Source organism: Echiichthys vipera, assembly GCF_963691815.1.
Source record: "Echiichthys vipera genome assembly, chromosome: 4".
NCBI lineage: Eukaryota > Metazoa > Chordata > Actinopteri > Perciformes > Trachinidae > Echiichthys > Echiichthys vipera.
The window spans coordinates 27,712,790-27,730,207 of record NC_139829.1 but is presented as its reverse complement, the minus strand read 5'-3'; the positions used below and the strand labels follow the sequence as shown (position 1 = coordinate 27,730,207).

At 40.8% G+C, this 17,418-nt stretch overlaps 1 protein-coding gene across 5 annotated transcripts in view; it reads right to left on the bottom strand.

Annotated features, from left to right (window-relative positions):
* The window catches only part of ncor2 (nuclear receptor corepressor 2), an 87,086-nt gene extending 76,686 nt beyond the window's left edge, over positions 1–10,400 (bottom strand). For all 5 annotated transcript variants that reach the window (XM_083912458.1, XM_083912459.1, XM_083912461.1 and 2 more), the window contains exon 1: positions 10,227–10,400. The gene's annotated coding sequence lies outside the window, so the exon portion shown is untranslated. The remainder of the gene's footprint in view (positions 1–10,226) is intronic.
* Between the last annotated feature and the right edge of the window lie 7,018 nt (positions 10,401–17,418).

Here is a 17,418-nt window from a genome sequence, read left to right as displayed (position 1 = left end):
TTTTGAGTCTCACTGAACGGCACACTTCCCATCATGTAAACGACATGATTAGCACCAAAGAAACACCTGCAACCAAGCGCAAGGAGATGAAAAACAATGGATGTGATTGTGAAACGGAAAATGGAAAGTAGTACTGACGTATTAACAATGTTAAAATGCAGCACATACAACATTCAGCATGAGCAACTGATTTGGTGCTCTATACTAATGTTTTGATAATTGGGATTTAATAACTGAGCACTTTTGTTATATATTTACGTGGCAATGTAATATATTCACATCACAGATGATGAACAAAGGGATTGAAATGTGAGTGTTACAGGAAAACATGAGAAAGGGTGGAGGCTGTGAATATGACTTTTGTCTGTCTGCTAAAGACAACCAAGAGACAAATATTCCTGGCTACGGGTGATCTACTGATGTACTGAGAAGAGAGATGAACAGAGCCAGCCATTGGCTAGCTGGAACGTCCAGATGTGATCGTCCAGCTGTATACAGGCTGGACAGCAGAGCAGCTATTGGATTTCCTGCCTGTTCCCCTGCTGCCAACCGCCTCAGCGACACTGTGTGAAATTACATAAGGCTCTACCCTCCCCCTCCCTATTGGCCGACGTAGAACTGAGGCATTCATACACTACACATCACATCACACAGCACAGCACAGCACAGCAGAGAAGAGTATTTGTATATTTGCTCAGATGGCGTTCTCAAAGGTAGAGAACTCAAATACTTCATTAACTCTGAAATACGAGTATCCGCTATGGCTATACCTCTGATGCCCTAGCATGAAAAAAGCTTTAATCAAAAGTAGAGAACGGTAACCATTGTGTCAGAAGAGAGATAGGAAGATTAATAGGAAGTGTAGAGGAACTTGCTTTGAATGACTTCAGCACATCTGCACTCACAGGACATCACTAGTTTTCACACTACCCTGGTTTGATATTGGCCTATTTTTCTTGCAGTCTCTTCCAGTCCAGTAACTGTGGTGTACTGACTGTGGTACTTTGTTAGAGAGGGTTTTCCAGAAAATCTCTATGGGGGTGTAGATCTGGATTCTGTGCTGGCTATTTCACTGTTTCAATATTCTTAGCTTCAATGAAAAGTGTAGCCCATTTTGCAGTGGGACAGGAGGCGTTATCTTGCATGACAATTGCAGCTTATTGGGAGACAATTGCAGTGAAGGTATTGCCTGTTGCTGAAGGAGGTTCAAGTAAAAACATTTGCATTCACTCTGCCAGGTAGCTTTACAAGAGCATAGGCTTTACAATGTGGTGATTTCATATAAACTATTTATTTACTAAATTACCAGAATCATGCTACATCATGATGTATATTGTTGTTGAGCTATGCAATTAACTAGGCTATATGAGGATACAAGATTTGGCTATATTGCCCAGCCCTAAATCAAACACTGTTAAAGGTTGAATGACTCCTGTGACTGATTTTTTGTTAATTATAGCAGCCCAAAATTACGCTCTACAGACCGTCTTGGATGGCACTACACCAGACACTTCTCAGCAGGGCACAATGTGACAGCATGGCTCTGATGTATGAGGTCTCCACTCACAAATCCCTCTTTATTCCCTGTTGGCTCTCTTCTTAAAGCCCACCTGACATTCAGCTCCCCATGCTGAGGAGCAGGAAATAAAACTGAGGAGTACACTTGTCTTACAACCCAGAGTGCCTCTGTTTGCCCATCGTGACAGCAGTCTCACAGAACTTCTATTTATGCATGAGAGGGTTTGTGTTCGTGTGTGTGTGTGTGTGTGTGTGTGTGTGTGTGTGTGTGTGTGTGTGTGTGTGTGTGTGTGTGTGTGTGTGTGTGTGTGTGTGTGTGTGTGTGTGTGTGTGTGTGTGTGTGTGTGTGTGTGTGTGTGTGTGTGTGTGTGTGTGTGTGTGTGTGTGTGTGCGTGTGTGTGTGCGCGCTGCTCAATGCTAATGGCCATACATGCTGGTGTTATTTACACAGAAAACATTCCAAACAAAACATCCCAGCAAGATTTGATACACAAGGTCTTGAATTATGGACAGAGAAAGATTTAGTGGGGAAAATACCCAAACAAAACACAGACGAGACGTCACACCAGCAGCGTGATGTTTTGATGCACCCAGGGGACTTACTTGTTTCAAACTGCACTGTCATGGATCCAGTGCACACGTCAAGACAGGAGACAGGAGTCTTGACATGTCAATTCCCCTACACAAGCACACCATAACCTGTAATTATGGTGTGCTTGGGCGCTCATACCTTTCACTGTTACTCCATCACTCTTAATTCCACTGTAAGATCATCAACCCTGAGGTGTGTGCCTTGGCTAGCCTTGCGAACATGCTTTCCAGAATGTGAAAGACAAACTATACTGTAACACGTGTTCCTAATAGAAAAGTTAGGCTAATCCGAGATAAATTTAACGCTACCCACAGTTGTAGCCTTCACATAAACAAGAGTCACGTCCTGTAACATACTGTCTTCTGTGTTACATAAGCAGAGTCAAGTGAATCACTTACCACAGAGCCATTTTTAATCTCTGCTAATCCGCTGTCCGCCTCTCTTTTAGAATATTTATATGTGGGTGATTGATTTTAATATTAACTATATTTCAAAGCTATGGAAATCAAATTAGAATGCCTTATAAATAGCTTTAACTTTTTATGAATTGCTTATAACACATAAAAACAGCAACATCCAATCAAAGGGATATTATAAGGATCTTAAATGAGGGTCTAACTAACTTATTCCCTAAAATATGTCATCCGACTTAATAGCCGAATAACGATTTTAAAATACAATGTAGTCAGTCACTGATTCAACATGACACAAAGAGTGATATAGGGTACTGACTGCTAATCGTCAGCCCCTACATGTCTGGCAGTTTGTTAACTTGACACAAGAACAGCTTTTAAAATTGAGAGTTGGGATAGCTGCAAATGCAAACAAAAGAAATTGTGGCGACACACATACTTGGAAATAAATGTGGTTATCCCACTTCTCAACCATAACACCCAGTGGTATCGGGTTGTTCTGTTGGTTGGTGAAGTGACTTTACCATGATGATGATACTCTTGCAGTTAGCAGTGTTGTCATGATTACAAGGCAGATGGCCTGCAGCAGCCATTTGAGGATTGTTTGTGGTTTGCTGTTAGTGACTTATAAGTTCTCTCAACTACTTCTAACTTTCCAAAGATTTAGGAGCTGCTTTTAGCACTAAAACACTTCGCTGAAACTGAACGTGTCCACACCAGCAGCAGCAGTTGTTGTTGTTGTTGCAGTGCTGCTGCAGCGCTGTCCACGTTGAGTTTTCCTTGTGATAAAGGTCATAAATAGACCAAAAATCTAAAATTTTAATATGAAATTTGGACTGACACTTATTTTTATAACTCCTTGCTCCTAAATCAGCAAGGTGCATGTCCAGTGCCTCTGTGTCCTTGTTTCACTAATTTGAAACAAGGACTACTCAAGGAATTGATTGATCATTCCAGCCCATCCCTAATTTTTATGCCGCTTTTCTGTAAACTTCTGTAAAGTCAGTGTCAAATTTTACAGGGATTCACTTTGGTTATTGCCTATTTGATTATAGCAGCATCACAAATTACTGGAGAGACAAATAAATCTTGTGGCCCTTTTGAGCTCTACGCGGTTACAGACGCAGAATCCGTCTGACCTTTACACCCCATTAACCCATAAACCAATACGCCAGCAGCCCCAACAGACCCAGCTGCCTTCCTTTGATGACTGCATCCTAAATATGAAAGTGGGAAGGCATAAAAAGCTGAGGACAAAACCATGAGGCTAATGGCTACTTGCAGGACCTGCAACACGCCACAACCACAGTTTTTCCATTCAGCAAACGGTACAACTGCTCAATCTCAGCCCCAGTGCGGCCACTGAAACTGAGGTGGCACTGTGTCCAGTTCAATGGCACTTTGATTGTGAGTAATTTGAGGCACTGCAACAGACAGGCTGTGCCTAATTGTAATACTCTACCACACTTAGTCAAGCATAACATTCTCCACGCACGAAACCTACCACCAGGTGCAGTCCACTAGTGAGCAAGAAGTGCTAGACAGCTGCTCTTACTCATTCAGAGAGAGGGAAACCGGGTGGGAGGAGTGAATGCGCCTGGGAGGCAGTTTCATGGCGAGTGCCTCATATTTCTTCTTTGGTTTCTATGTGTTAACTTAAGGGTTCATAAAGTCCACTGCAGCACACCAAAGTTATCTCATTTCCACATAAGCATTGTTTCATGTGCTGTGGTTTTAGTGCATATAAAATTCTGTTCAATATGCAGGGTAAAATGCTTATTGAAGGAACACTTACATTTGAATAGATCCTTCACTGTATCTGCCTAAATTTGAAGAGCTCATCTTTGAACGCTCAAGATGCAAATGATTAGTCTGCGGAGACAAAGCGGTGTTGATGTTGATTTAATGTCAAGTCAGACCTACAAATCAACATCCAAAATTCAGGTTGACCTTCCAACAAAGGCTTTATAATAGAAAATTATGTCTTTAGAGCTGCAAGGATTAATCGAATAATAATGTTTTTAACTACTCAATTAATCACTAACTATCTTTATAACTGATTAATCAGAAAAAATTGTAATTGTCTGATTTCATCTGCGCAATTGTGAATATTTTCTGGTTTCTTAACTCCTCTATGACAGTAAAGTGAATATCTGATTTGTGGAACAAAACAAAGACATTTGAGAATGTCACCTTGGTCTTTGAGAAACACTGATTAACAATTTTTCACCATTTTCTGCCAATTTAAACACCAAACGACTTATCGAACGGTGGAAATAATTGTTAGTTGCCGTTCTAAATGTCTTACAAGCTGGACACACCAAGCCAACAGTTTGAGTTGGACTGTATGCATTCAGCTGATTCAGCATGGTGAACAGGCGTAAAGGGATGTGGGCGTGTGCACGTTGTGGTTAACTGGCTATTGGCCGACCAAGCTCAAGTTAAAATCAAGCCAGTTACACATCTCTGTGTGAAAGAGTATCTTATCATTTATAAGAACACCAGAAGAATACCTGTATGTGACCGTAGCTACAGCAGTGGCATACCAAAGAAACAAATGTGCTGCAATGCTGCTTGAGCCACACGTTGTGATTTCATGATTCTCTTGTCTTTACTTACTGATAATATTAAATAACCAATAATAAACTTTATCATGTTTTGTACAATATCGACAATTGTTTGTTAAGGGTCTGAACTTGCAAATGTCTCTCATATTTACTTTCTTTAAAAACCTATATACTAAAAGTGTTATCCAGTTGTGGTATATATTTAGAATGACAGAGTACTTGGTTGTTAAAATAACAGATGGTTGTAGCCTTACTGAAGAGTGACAATGTATGACATGTTTGCCTTTGAAGAACAGCCTTTCTGAATTGTGCTGGAAATCTTTTGTGATTTATGATGATGAAACACGCTTTCTCTTCCCACAAGAATTCACTGTGAGGATTCATCTTTCACAGACAATAAAATGAACAAGAACTCTCCCCTTCCGAGTTTCGTAACTGTGTGGTGCTTCATAATACGAGCAGATATTGAACTAGCACTGAAACGGTCTCCCTGAGGCACCACGCTGAGCATGGGATTATCTTTGACCCCATTACTCTTTTGGATAAGGGAGCGATATCTCCTCACTCTCGTTTAACGCTTTACTATCCAAACTGCTGAGATGCCGCTGTAGAGTGAGTGCAGAGAACTCAAATCACACCAATATCACAGCATTATGAATTATTGGCAGGCTATGTGCTCTCTATGTTCAAACACCATGGTTGCCATGTCTCAAGGCACTAGGAATTAGAAGAACGCCTGAATACTTTACGCTTAAGTGAGAACTCAACTGTGTACATCACATACCACTTATTAGCCAACCTGTAAAGGTTCAAATTTGTTTGTCAGATTCTTAATCTGTCTTTCTTATACTTGGGTCAGATGTTTCTAATATTTGAATCAATATTCATGTTCTTGACACTTAAGTCTTTGTATGCCATCTCTGCCAACAGTAAATACTGATGCATACCGTGTAGTCTAGCTTTCATCAGACCTACTCTTCAATATTATCATCCGAATGAGTGTGCACACTTTACAGTTTAAATAACACACACGCACGCACGCACACAGTATTAAGTGTGTGTAACAAGAAAGTGATAGTAGAAAAAAACTTTACATTCAGAGGGGTAAGGTATCAAAACATCTATCAAATTGATGCCTGTACCTTTCATCTGAATCACCTGAAACTGCAGCTTCCACTGGCTTTACAGACCTTCACAGCAAGTCTCAGCTCATCGTTTAGCTGCCTGGGCCACAATCTCTCGTTGCCGATCACTCTCACAGCTCTAATAGTGTTGTTTTTCGGCTGCAGCAGGTAGTCCAGCATTTAGCAGCTAACGTTCTTACAAAACAAAGCTTGTGGGTAAGCCGGGAATTGGAAAGAAGCCAGCCAAAGCACTACGCACAGCCGTCAACTGTTTATCTTCAGATCTGAAAATTACAACAGGCCGCTACAGTATAACCACACAGGCCTCTACGCACAGCTCTGCAGTAGGCAGCTAGCGGACTCCCTCCGCTTAGAACACCGAGGTGAATTTCATCCTGCATGCACATTTTTTTAAGGTTAACATTGTTAAATCAGAGCAGCTTATATCAGTAGCGACAGCAACAAAGACTCTCACACTGAGCTGAAATGCGAACAGTCCATTATATTATATTATTATTATTATATTTGAATTGAGGCAATACTCTGGTTTCTCAAACACCATGTAAAACCGTATCCCGGATAAAATCTGCGTTTTCATAGCTTGAATTACAAACGTAGATAATTCCTTTAGGCTACGTTCACATTGCAGTTACAAGTGACCTGAATATGTTTTTTTTGCTCCTATCTATATGTATATATGTATATATAAATCATATCTGATTTGCTTTGACAGTGTGAACAGCACAAGTTGCATTGAGTCTGACATTTACGAATCAGAATAAGGCTAATTTTAAATATGGTTCTGGGATTTAATGCAACTGTGTGCACTGTTTTGTAAATTAATGACAAATAAAGTTGATTGAAAAAAAAAAGTGTGCCACAGTCAGGAGCCAGGAAAAGAATCAAAACGAACATGGAGTACAGCAGTGAAGCAGGCGGCCAGTGGAGGGAAACCAGCGATACCGGTTGCCGTTGACCTGTTCACACAGCAATCCGTAGACAGGCCACATTTAAAGACGTAATGTGAAGAGGCAAACAAAAAATGTATTTGAGCAATAATTCGGAGTTGTGCATTGAGGCCTGCAGTGTGAACGTAGCCTTGGTAACCAGGGTATTCATGAATGTAAACGGCTCCTCTGGAGTAATCAGGTTTTGCATCCCTACTCTAATTTCTGTCATCATAATTCACAATTCTGTCCAAAAGTCGACCGCTTATGATTTTGTCAAAGGTAAACCGTAAGAAAAAGCTGTATTCGGAGCACCACCAACTGTGCCAGAGGTTGAGTTTCTCCGTTATTTAAATTTTACTTATTTAGTTACTATTTTGCTTTTCATGTGGGAAAATATTAATCATAGCAGAGTAGTCCTTAAATACTTGAACACGTGTCTGGAGTGGAACTTTAAAGGATTCTCTTATTCTACAAACCAAATACCCACCCGACAAACGAATATATGAATAGGCAAATATTCGGGTCCAGTCCTACAGGAATGTGTAACTTAACATAACTACTAACATCATTAAATTTGATACATTAGTAAAATAAAACATTAAACTTTAGTGAAAATGAACACAGGTGTCATAGCAAATGTTATATATTTAAAGAGTGTGGCTACTGTTCAAAGGTCATCAACTACTAAGTGGATCATGAGGTGAGATGCATTAAAAATATGACTTACAACCTCAGCCAAACTATTTCCTAGGGTAACCCTTGGTCACATAATCAATAAGGACAGTTCAACGAAGGCACAAAAAAAACTACTATCACTTAGGCATATCACTAATGCAACCTAGCTACGCACACAGTTTCTGCCAATAATCACAAGTCCATTCACTTCCACTGTTATGAGGCTGAAACAGCAGTTTCTGAGACAGATATCTCACTTGCCTTGACTGAACAAGTAGTGACAAAATATGTTGTTTTGTGTTTGAGGTGGCAGTATCTCAGTTTGCTTCCTGTGCACATATATAATAATTTGTATCAATCCCATTTTTGCATGTGTATATTTGGGCCTGTGAGTGTGTGTGAATATATTTACACAACATGGGGAAAAAAATGAAAAAACATGCCTGTTTGGGTTTAAAGGGATTTTTTGCCCATAATAATCTTGGCCTGTGTCATCACAACGTGGGCATTGTGTTCAGATGTCTCAATGACACAAGACCCTGCGGAACGAAGCACCCACGATCTGCTGACATCTGACAAATGACGCAATTCCCACACTGCCATGACACAGACCAGGATTGAAATCAGCAAAATATCTCTTTAATATAGTATGTATTCTCCTCCTTCCTCCAAACACAATTTTACAACAATTACAAGAAAGTATACGCGTGTACCATGCGTTGTTTAAGTGCTGACAAAGATCAATGTATGCTAGGTCAAGATGAGAAGGAAAATGAGCGTAACCCGACAGTAGGTTTCACATTAATTGTCCCAGGTGACAATATCTTCAACTCCAAAAATTCATTAACAAATTGTTTTTAACATCCAACAAACTACACACCACCTAAGAGATGATTATTCATACATTACTTGTTTGATTCCTGTAACCCACCGCCTTTGATTTTAATTTTAATTTTCAACATCAAAGCTATATATAAATACAAATCCCCAGTGGTGTGCCTATTACAGGACAGTGCTGTTTCTCAATAGCAGACTCAATGCATGCAACACAACATAAAAACAGTGAAGACGTACTATTCAGTGTTTTTTGGAGTACATCGCTTTCATAATCCTCAAAACTGCAGATGGTAGTGCAATGCTAGGTATAACATGCACATTTGGCTGTGTCACAATTTAAAATCCAGTCACCTTCATTTTCATAGGCAGCAAAAATGGAGCAAAGAAATGTTCTCGCATTGGCCAGTGACAGCTTAAAAGGTGGAACAGATCTGGTTGCTTATCGGAGGTGATTGTAGAGATTGGGCAGCTGACAAAAACATCCACTTCTTCCCAGAACAACCCATGGGTTAGTTTGTTTATGCTAATGATCACGTCACTTTGGGTGACGTTCAGTCCCATGCCATTTCACAAGAGGTTTTGCTTCTATCTTCTGAAGATGTTGCTGCTTTTATTGATTTACAACAATATACTCAGGTGTCAATTTAGGTTGGGTAACTTCAGGTGCTAAAATGACTCGCTCTTAAAACATAAAAATGAACATTAAATGTTAGGAAAAAGCGTGTTTAAGATCTAAACCAAGCGTAGCACTGTCACAAAGCAATGTAACGTTATCGTCAATCTGTGAGACACCAACCATTTAAGCTAACTCTGCGTGAATGCCGTTTAACTTGTCAGTGACTTGACATCACAGCTTATCACCCATCTGACAACAAAGCAATGAATTGGGAGCTAACGTTAGATTAGCTGGTGGCAGAGCTAACTGAGTCAACGAGTGAAAAACAATGTTTACAAATGCAAACCGGGCGCTTCTGTACATCCAAGTTAGCAGGCTAATCCAGTTAGCCTGACACCACAGCATAACAATTGTTATTGACACTTAGTTACAAGGAAATTGACACGATTTGTTGAAAGGGGATGTTGGTGGTGTCGTGTGGGGAACAGTGTGTATATCGTTAAACAGATTACACTATTGTAAAAATGAATTCAGTTCAATAAAATCGGCGCTAGCTACTCCGCAGTTGTGACAGCTCGCCCAGGTAGCTAGCACCGTTAGCTATCTCTATCCAGCTAGCTTAGCTTAGCCATGTAGCACGTGTTCGTGATTTATAAAATAATTAACTAGCTGACGATAACCAGACAACTAGAAGTAATGTGACTGTGACGGGACGAGCAGGCGGCTGGTTAAACTGCTCTTTCAAATTAACTACATTTCCCGTAGGCTCGACGAACCGTGGAGCCACAACGTAACGTGTAGCATCGAAAAGGTCAATACTGCTATGTGTGTATCTCCTCCAAAGAATAGCCGGACCCCGTCGCCCAACAACAGAGCAGACTAGACCACCCCCCTCAGAAAAACAACGGACAACCAGCAATGGGAGCTAACTAACCTTAGCGACGGTGGTATCGTACAGTAGCTGTTGTCCCAATCCTCGTCAGTCGATCCAAATGATCTCAATGAGCTTCTCGCTTCGATCTACCGTCTCGGTCCTGAATTAATCCACATGAAAGAGTCGTTTTCGTTTTCATTTGTTCCGCTAGCGCGTTTCCAGATATGTCGTGCCTATTCCAGCACAACACAGTGGTCTAACACTAGTCTCTAAGCCGCTGCTGCTGCTGAGACCACAGCGGGGCTGAACCGCCTCTCTCTCGCTCGCTCTCCATAGGTCAGCGTGCTCTCTCGCCCCTCCTCTTTACTCAAGGACTGCACTTTTCCCATGCCCACAACAAATTCAGTGATATGGCGCTGTAGTGTTGAAGGCTGTTTCCACACATATTATCTCATATAGGCCTAAACATATTCATATATCTTTATAAATATATGTAAGTGTATGTAGTTGTGCAACGATATGAGATTTTCACAGTACGATAAGTGCCCAGAATAGGCTATATCACAGTTTCATGGTATATGGTAGGATATAACATCATTATTATTGTCAGTTAGCCTACAATGATGCTTAAAGGAAGGGATCATTTAAAATTAAAGTATATTCAATATTCATAATAACTCCATATCATGCATGCTAGCCAGCCTATATATCTATCTATCTATCTGTCTGTCTGTCTGTCTGTCTTTCTATCTATCTATCTATCTATCTATCTATCTATCTATCTATCTATATAACTATATATCTGTCTATATAACTATATATCTGTCTATCTATCTATCTATCTATCATCTATCAATCTATCTATCTATCTATCTATCTATCTAACTATCCATCCATCCATCCATCCATCCATCCATCTATCTATCTATCTATCTATCTATCTATCTATCTATCTATCTATCTATCTATCTATCTATCTATCTATCTATCTATCTATCTATCTATCTATCTATCTATCTATCTATCTATCTATCCATCTATCTATCTATCTATCTACCTATCTGTCTATCTACCTGTATATATATCCATCAATCTATCTATCTATCTATCTACCTGTATATATATATCTATCTATCTATCTATCTACCTGTATATCTAGCTATCTATCTAGGGACACTTTTTCACTCATGAGTGCTTCTTGCATTTATTATATTTGTCTTTAATGTCATTATTGCACATTTTCAACGTGTTTATTTAGTTCCCTGTATATTGCACATGTTGTACAGTATGCACATTTCCAATCTCTTTGTTTTCTATTTCTTTTGCACTACTTAGTTTTGTGTTTTTGTAATTCTTTTGCACTATGTAGAATTTACAATGTATTTATTATATAAACTACTTCTTTACTTATTGCACCGTGGGTGGGAGAGGAACGTATTTTGATTCCTCTGTATGCCAGGCAGAAATTGACAATAAAGCGGACTTGACTTGACTATCTATCTATCTATCGCTATCTTATGGGGTTGGGTTACATCCTGGCGACTCACACATATTGTTGGCTCTGTATTCATCCGTCTCCCCCTGCTCCAGCCTGAACTCAGCGGTTCCAACAGGGGTCAGTTCCAGCACTGACACTCCAGGAAGTCTACATCTGTGCTGCTTGATTCCCGTGGAGAAGTACAAGCTGTGAATACAGTGACTTAACATTGAAGGATAGTATTTGGGAGATCACAACATCCCATGCTGTGCCCATAGTTGATGACTCTGCTGAAGCCAGTGCCCTCTAAATGGTCTGAAACCTCTGTTGTCTGCTTCACAGCTTCTAAAACCGCCCCCCATAGAGGAATATTTTGTATTTAAGTCAATCAGTTTGGCTTATTAAAAAAAAAAAAAAAAAAACGCTGCTATGTAACAATGGTTTTGACAAGCGATGGTAATAAGTTTCACTTCCCTTTATATTGTATTCTTGATTCATTTTTGTATTATGTCATTCCATTTGGACAAGGCGTTGGCAACCTGACTTGCTATAACTATCCCACTTGAGGCAGGCTATATCTTGACCTAAATTTCAGCGGCAGCCTTCCCCATGATGTCAGATGGGATTGTTTTTCCTTCCCCGTGTTTTTCTTTCTGCTCTGTGGTTTGGGAGACCCCCTCTAACCATCAGTGTAACCACCATCTCTTCATCCAGCCATCACCGAGCAGGAAAGAGAGCTGTTTATTTCAGCCAGGCTTTCTAGACCCAGGCGCATGTCAGAATAATCTATATACCATCTCTGCAATGCCCAATTTGTCAGCTCACTGATAAAGCACAAATGTTTCTCACTTGCCAGTTTTGATGTCAGCAGCTGTGTTTCATCTGCAGCCAGATCCCCTGTAGAGTCAAATGGAGCATCAGACAAAGCACAAATGGCCAGGCGAACTTTCTTGAGATCCTAGAGGGACACTTTTCATGATTGCAAAAATACATTTGGAGCCCACTTAAACACCTGAGGTATCTCTTCCACGTGTAGTGGGGGAAAAAAGAACAGGAGAGGATTTTTTTCAGTAGATCCAGAGCCCTCATGAAAGGCACCAGCGAGTGACTGCATCAGCTAAGCAGACTTCAAAGATTTCAAAGGCTTTCAGTTGATAGATGCACCGCAGATAGTCTGAAATAAAAGATGAACAACAGAAAATCCTTAAGAAACAGAGAGAAGGCTGCAGGGAAAATCCTCATCAAAACAACACTCTTAAAGAGACGAGCTGCCGTCCGCAGTCTACCAGGTTAATGGAGGTCCCCTTTGTGAATGATCAGCTTTCATTACAGATTCAAATGCTCTTTTGCCCGGGCCATCTTCCAAAACTGTGCTGATTATAAACACGGTATTACACTCTACCATTCTTGGTTTTCAATTGTCTTCAGAGGTAGAACTTAAGATGCGTTCAGTGTGGATCAAACTAATTCAATTGAATTAATTCAATTGAACAGCACAATTAAATTAGAAACACACAATCATAAACATGAAATATCTCTTACTGGAGTTATGTGTTTCATTTTTAGATCAAGGTGATGGATACTGTTTGGCACATGTTGCTATCTATAACGCTGGTATAATTACATGCCAAGTTCTTCCTCTGGCTATGATGTACATTTTTAGCTGAGATATAATTCATCCTGCCATCACTGGCATTTATTATTGTCACGACTGGGCTCGAGTCAAACAGCCTGGGAAAATGATCTTTCTCTGTAGATATCAGAGTCAGAGGGAGAGACGGGAAAGCGAGAGAGGAGCCTGTTTTTTTGTTTTTATCTGCTTAACCGTGCCACTGTTTCCCTCGTATCATTCACAAAGCAGTCTAGGTTTACAATGCACTGTCAAGGCTGAAATTTATTCACAGCCACAAGACTTCACCTAACCTACTCCTCCTTCGCCACAACAAAGACGGCACTGAGAGCAGAAATGGCAGCATCTCACTGCGGAGTCTAACGACTGCCTGCATTGTTGGAATTCCGGCTTAACTTCCTGAGTCTGTCCACACCTGGACGGCTGCCAGCGCACACTTTTCTTTCATTTTTTTCCCTTTCCTTCCCTTTATCAAGATCACATGTAGACCAAATGTTACTGACTGAGACATAATATGAGTCTTTTCCAACCTCACCCACATGTTATAGAAAGTCGGATTATGTCTGATTATGTTCTGGTTTTAAACGCAGAATAAAGCAAGTGGTCACTGCTAATTTTAGTTTCTTCAATTAACTAACACAATTAAACACTTGACTTGCTGTATTGTCAATGCACCATTTCATGTGATGTATTTTGTCATATCTATTGTAGTTGATGATGATGATCTGTTGTTGTTGTTGTTGTTGTTGTTGTTGTTGTTGTTGTTGCTGCTGCTGCTGCTGCTGCTTGCTACTTCCAAGTTACAAAAAGGTTATATGTGTCTTTCTTACATCCGATATCTTTAAATATTTTGGCAGTATTTTTATCTCTGACATTGCCCAGCAAGAATAGATACATCACAGGATGGGTGTTGTGCTAATTTCAGGCTCATACTTGTATTTTGCGTTTCTACGAGAACATGTTTACACATTTTTTGTCAGATTATACCTGCAGCGATTGTCTCTTTAAGCCCAGTCTGCTTTGATTGGTCAGCGTTTCTGGCACCGCCATAACAGCGGAAAAATGACTGTAACAGCTGTTAGCGGCACTTTCTACCTACCGATATAAGTAGTATAGTTGTGGCATCACAACGGTACAGAAGTCCTGAAGGCTCGTTTAAAGGCACAGTTTCTGAATACAGGCTGTGTGCATTTCGCTGTGGATCAAGTGTTTTGATACTTTCAGTCATTCATTTTCATACGAGATTTCTCATGATGTCATGTGTTCTCTGTTTTCATGTAGCAAATTGTGCCTTAATTTCATCAGTTTATCACGGGCTGCCGTAGGCGTGACAGACATATTCTCACTTGTGCCATGTCCAAGTGAACCCCTGTAATGAAACTGGCAGTGGCACAGCATTGCTGGAGCTTAGCTCAGTCAACCATCTGTTAGGTTGCATGGATTCATGTGGAGTAAACTAGAGTGGACCTTGTATGGACATGTTGTAGCATGACTGTCATGACTTCAATGTTCACCATGAAAAAAACCTATTCCTGTATCTTTCTAATGGAAAAAGCGTGCAAGGAGAGTATGATTCACTGCCTTTCGTGTCTAATCCAGGTTTCAGTACATTAAATAAATGAGTTTCAGAGAGGTCATACAGTATACTACGCATGTAAATGCAAATTCACACACGGAACAAATTTTGGAGATATTAATAGCCAGTCAGCCTAGATATTTGCTCTCTCATAGTATGCTGCAACATCTACAGACAGCACTAGCGGTGATAACGCTGATGCCTTTTACAGATGAAATCACTCATGGTGTTGTGGAGTTTCTTCTGTATAAGTCTGAGTTGTGTGATAAACCTTGGCAGTTAAGATGGAAAAGCTGAGGGGAATCAATGTGACGTGATAGCTTGTTCACCTTTTCCAAGCAGAAAGACCAATAATAGACACAACCTCTGACAGAAAAATTGACATCTGAACACATGGTGAAGAGAAGAGTTCAATTAGTTCTTTCCAGCAAGGACACATAAGGAATTCCTTTCTCTTCCCTCAAGGACAAAGCCAGGCTTGGCTGCATTTTTCTTGCTAAGTGGCTGAGCCATGAGCCCAGAGGTGAATTGCTGCTGCTGCTCAGCCAACTCGACTCTGCAGGAAACGCTGAGCTGGATGGACTTGCACTGCTGCATCTAATGTTAAAAGCCCAGCCAATGCTGAGTCCTTTGCCACTTCAGAGCAAAACACTATCTACCCCGCCCTTTGTCCATTGCATGATAACGCACTATAGGTCCCCAGGCTGCTCACATCTTCACTTCCACATAAACTAGAATTATGCAGGGAATATTTCTCAGGAAGATGTGTGGGAGGGAGAATACTAGGTTTTCCAGGAAAAAGGGAGAAAAGAAGGACAGGGGTGTATAGGTTGCCATAGCACTATATAAGGGAGTAAGAAGAAGAATAGCAGCGTTTTCAGTGGGAGGACAGAAATGGGAGGGGTTCAGAAGAGTGCAGAACCCCCATAAATAAAGCTAATGAAATGGCAGTTGAGTCTGGAGAGAGGTGGAATGGCTGGTTGGGTCTTATCCACTGTCTGATTTATCCTCAGTGTCCCTGTGAGCACAGTGGGGAGATCCATTACCTCACCTCATCAATAACATCCCATGGACAGGGGAAAAGGCCTGCTTTCCACACCGACACCCACCCCAGGGACCAGCTCAGAAGGCTCTCTGTGGGGGAGAGGAAGCTGGCTTAATGTAGTCACACATAGAAGCAAAAATGTCTCCGTTGGGGGATGGGTTGCTTTAGGGGAGCTGTGCAGGGGGGGCTCAATGTACAGCACAGAACATACTCAGCACATTGCAGCAGCTCACAACAACACGCATAGGCATCTGACAACCCATGGAAATTCATGCAATTGCCATCTTCCGCATGAAAACAGTGTCTTTATTGTCATGGTGAAAAAAAGTGTACTTTCTCCGAGTCACTTGACGCAGGGAGCTATCATCAAAGAGAGTGTGTCAACACACAGACTCGTAAATGGTTGATAAGCTGAAGCTAATTCATAAGAAACGCTGTCGACAAACTAGAACAGAACAGGTGTACGCATGCCTGAGATTATGATGCACTATAAACAGAGCAGTGATTTTAAATGATCCCAGAGGGCAGACTGAAGGTGCAGGAAATTGTTCTTTAATGTAACAAAGAGAAGTGGATTTAAAAGGAGGCATGTGATAAAGATAATAGGGCCTTGGAAGTATTCCACACCAGAAATGAGGTGAAATGTCAACAGAGCTTATGGTCTAGAGGGAGTCGATAACAGTACGGAGATAAGAAAAGAGTGAAATAGCAGATACTGTGATTGAAGAAATCTCTCTCTATCTCTCTCTCTCTCTCTCTCTCTCTCTCTCTCTCTCTCTCTCTCTCTCTCTCTCTGTGTGTGTGTGTGTGCATGTGTGTATGAGAATGATCTTTCATGTGCTTTCTGTAGTGAGATCACAAGGTAGAGGCAGTGTCTGTGTGTGTCAGGGCTGAGTAAGACACCCTGAGGCAAGGGCTTTTCAGCAGTATGGCTGAAAGGAGGAAGCTTGACACTCAAACAAGCAGCAGAAAGACACAGAATAAAATCCTTGTCAATCACTCCTCATCTCCGAGTCTTCACTTTTCCCTTCACCTCCAGTGTCAGCTACACAAATGTTCCACTTTGATCTCGCAACTGAAGCTTTCACTGCTTGTATCAAACCAAAAATCCAGATTTCCCCACAGAGAAATTCTGATGTTTGGGCTGAAAAAGTACAGTCATTTGAGCTTTGTAGAGAGTGCAGTGAAGTTGACTGAATTTCTCTTCTCAAAGTTAAGCCTCTACACTGTGCTACGTCACAGACTATGTTCTGTGTTGTGAGGCAACATAGCCAGCCTTATTGGGGGCATTCAGAGTTTAGTTCCCTACTCAGTACTTAGCCGTGCCTTTCAACAAACAGACAATCTGATTATATCTCCCAGTTAAAAAAAGCAGAAGAAGTCTCCAGGCATGTAGACGGAGCTCTCCTGTGAATTGCAGCAGCCCAAGACTCACACCCTGACAGAACAATGGAAGAATGAACTATTTTTAAGCGGCTCGCTGCTACACAGATTTAGTTCCACTTTCAGCTGTATAGCACATAA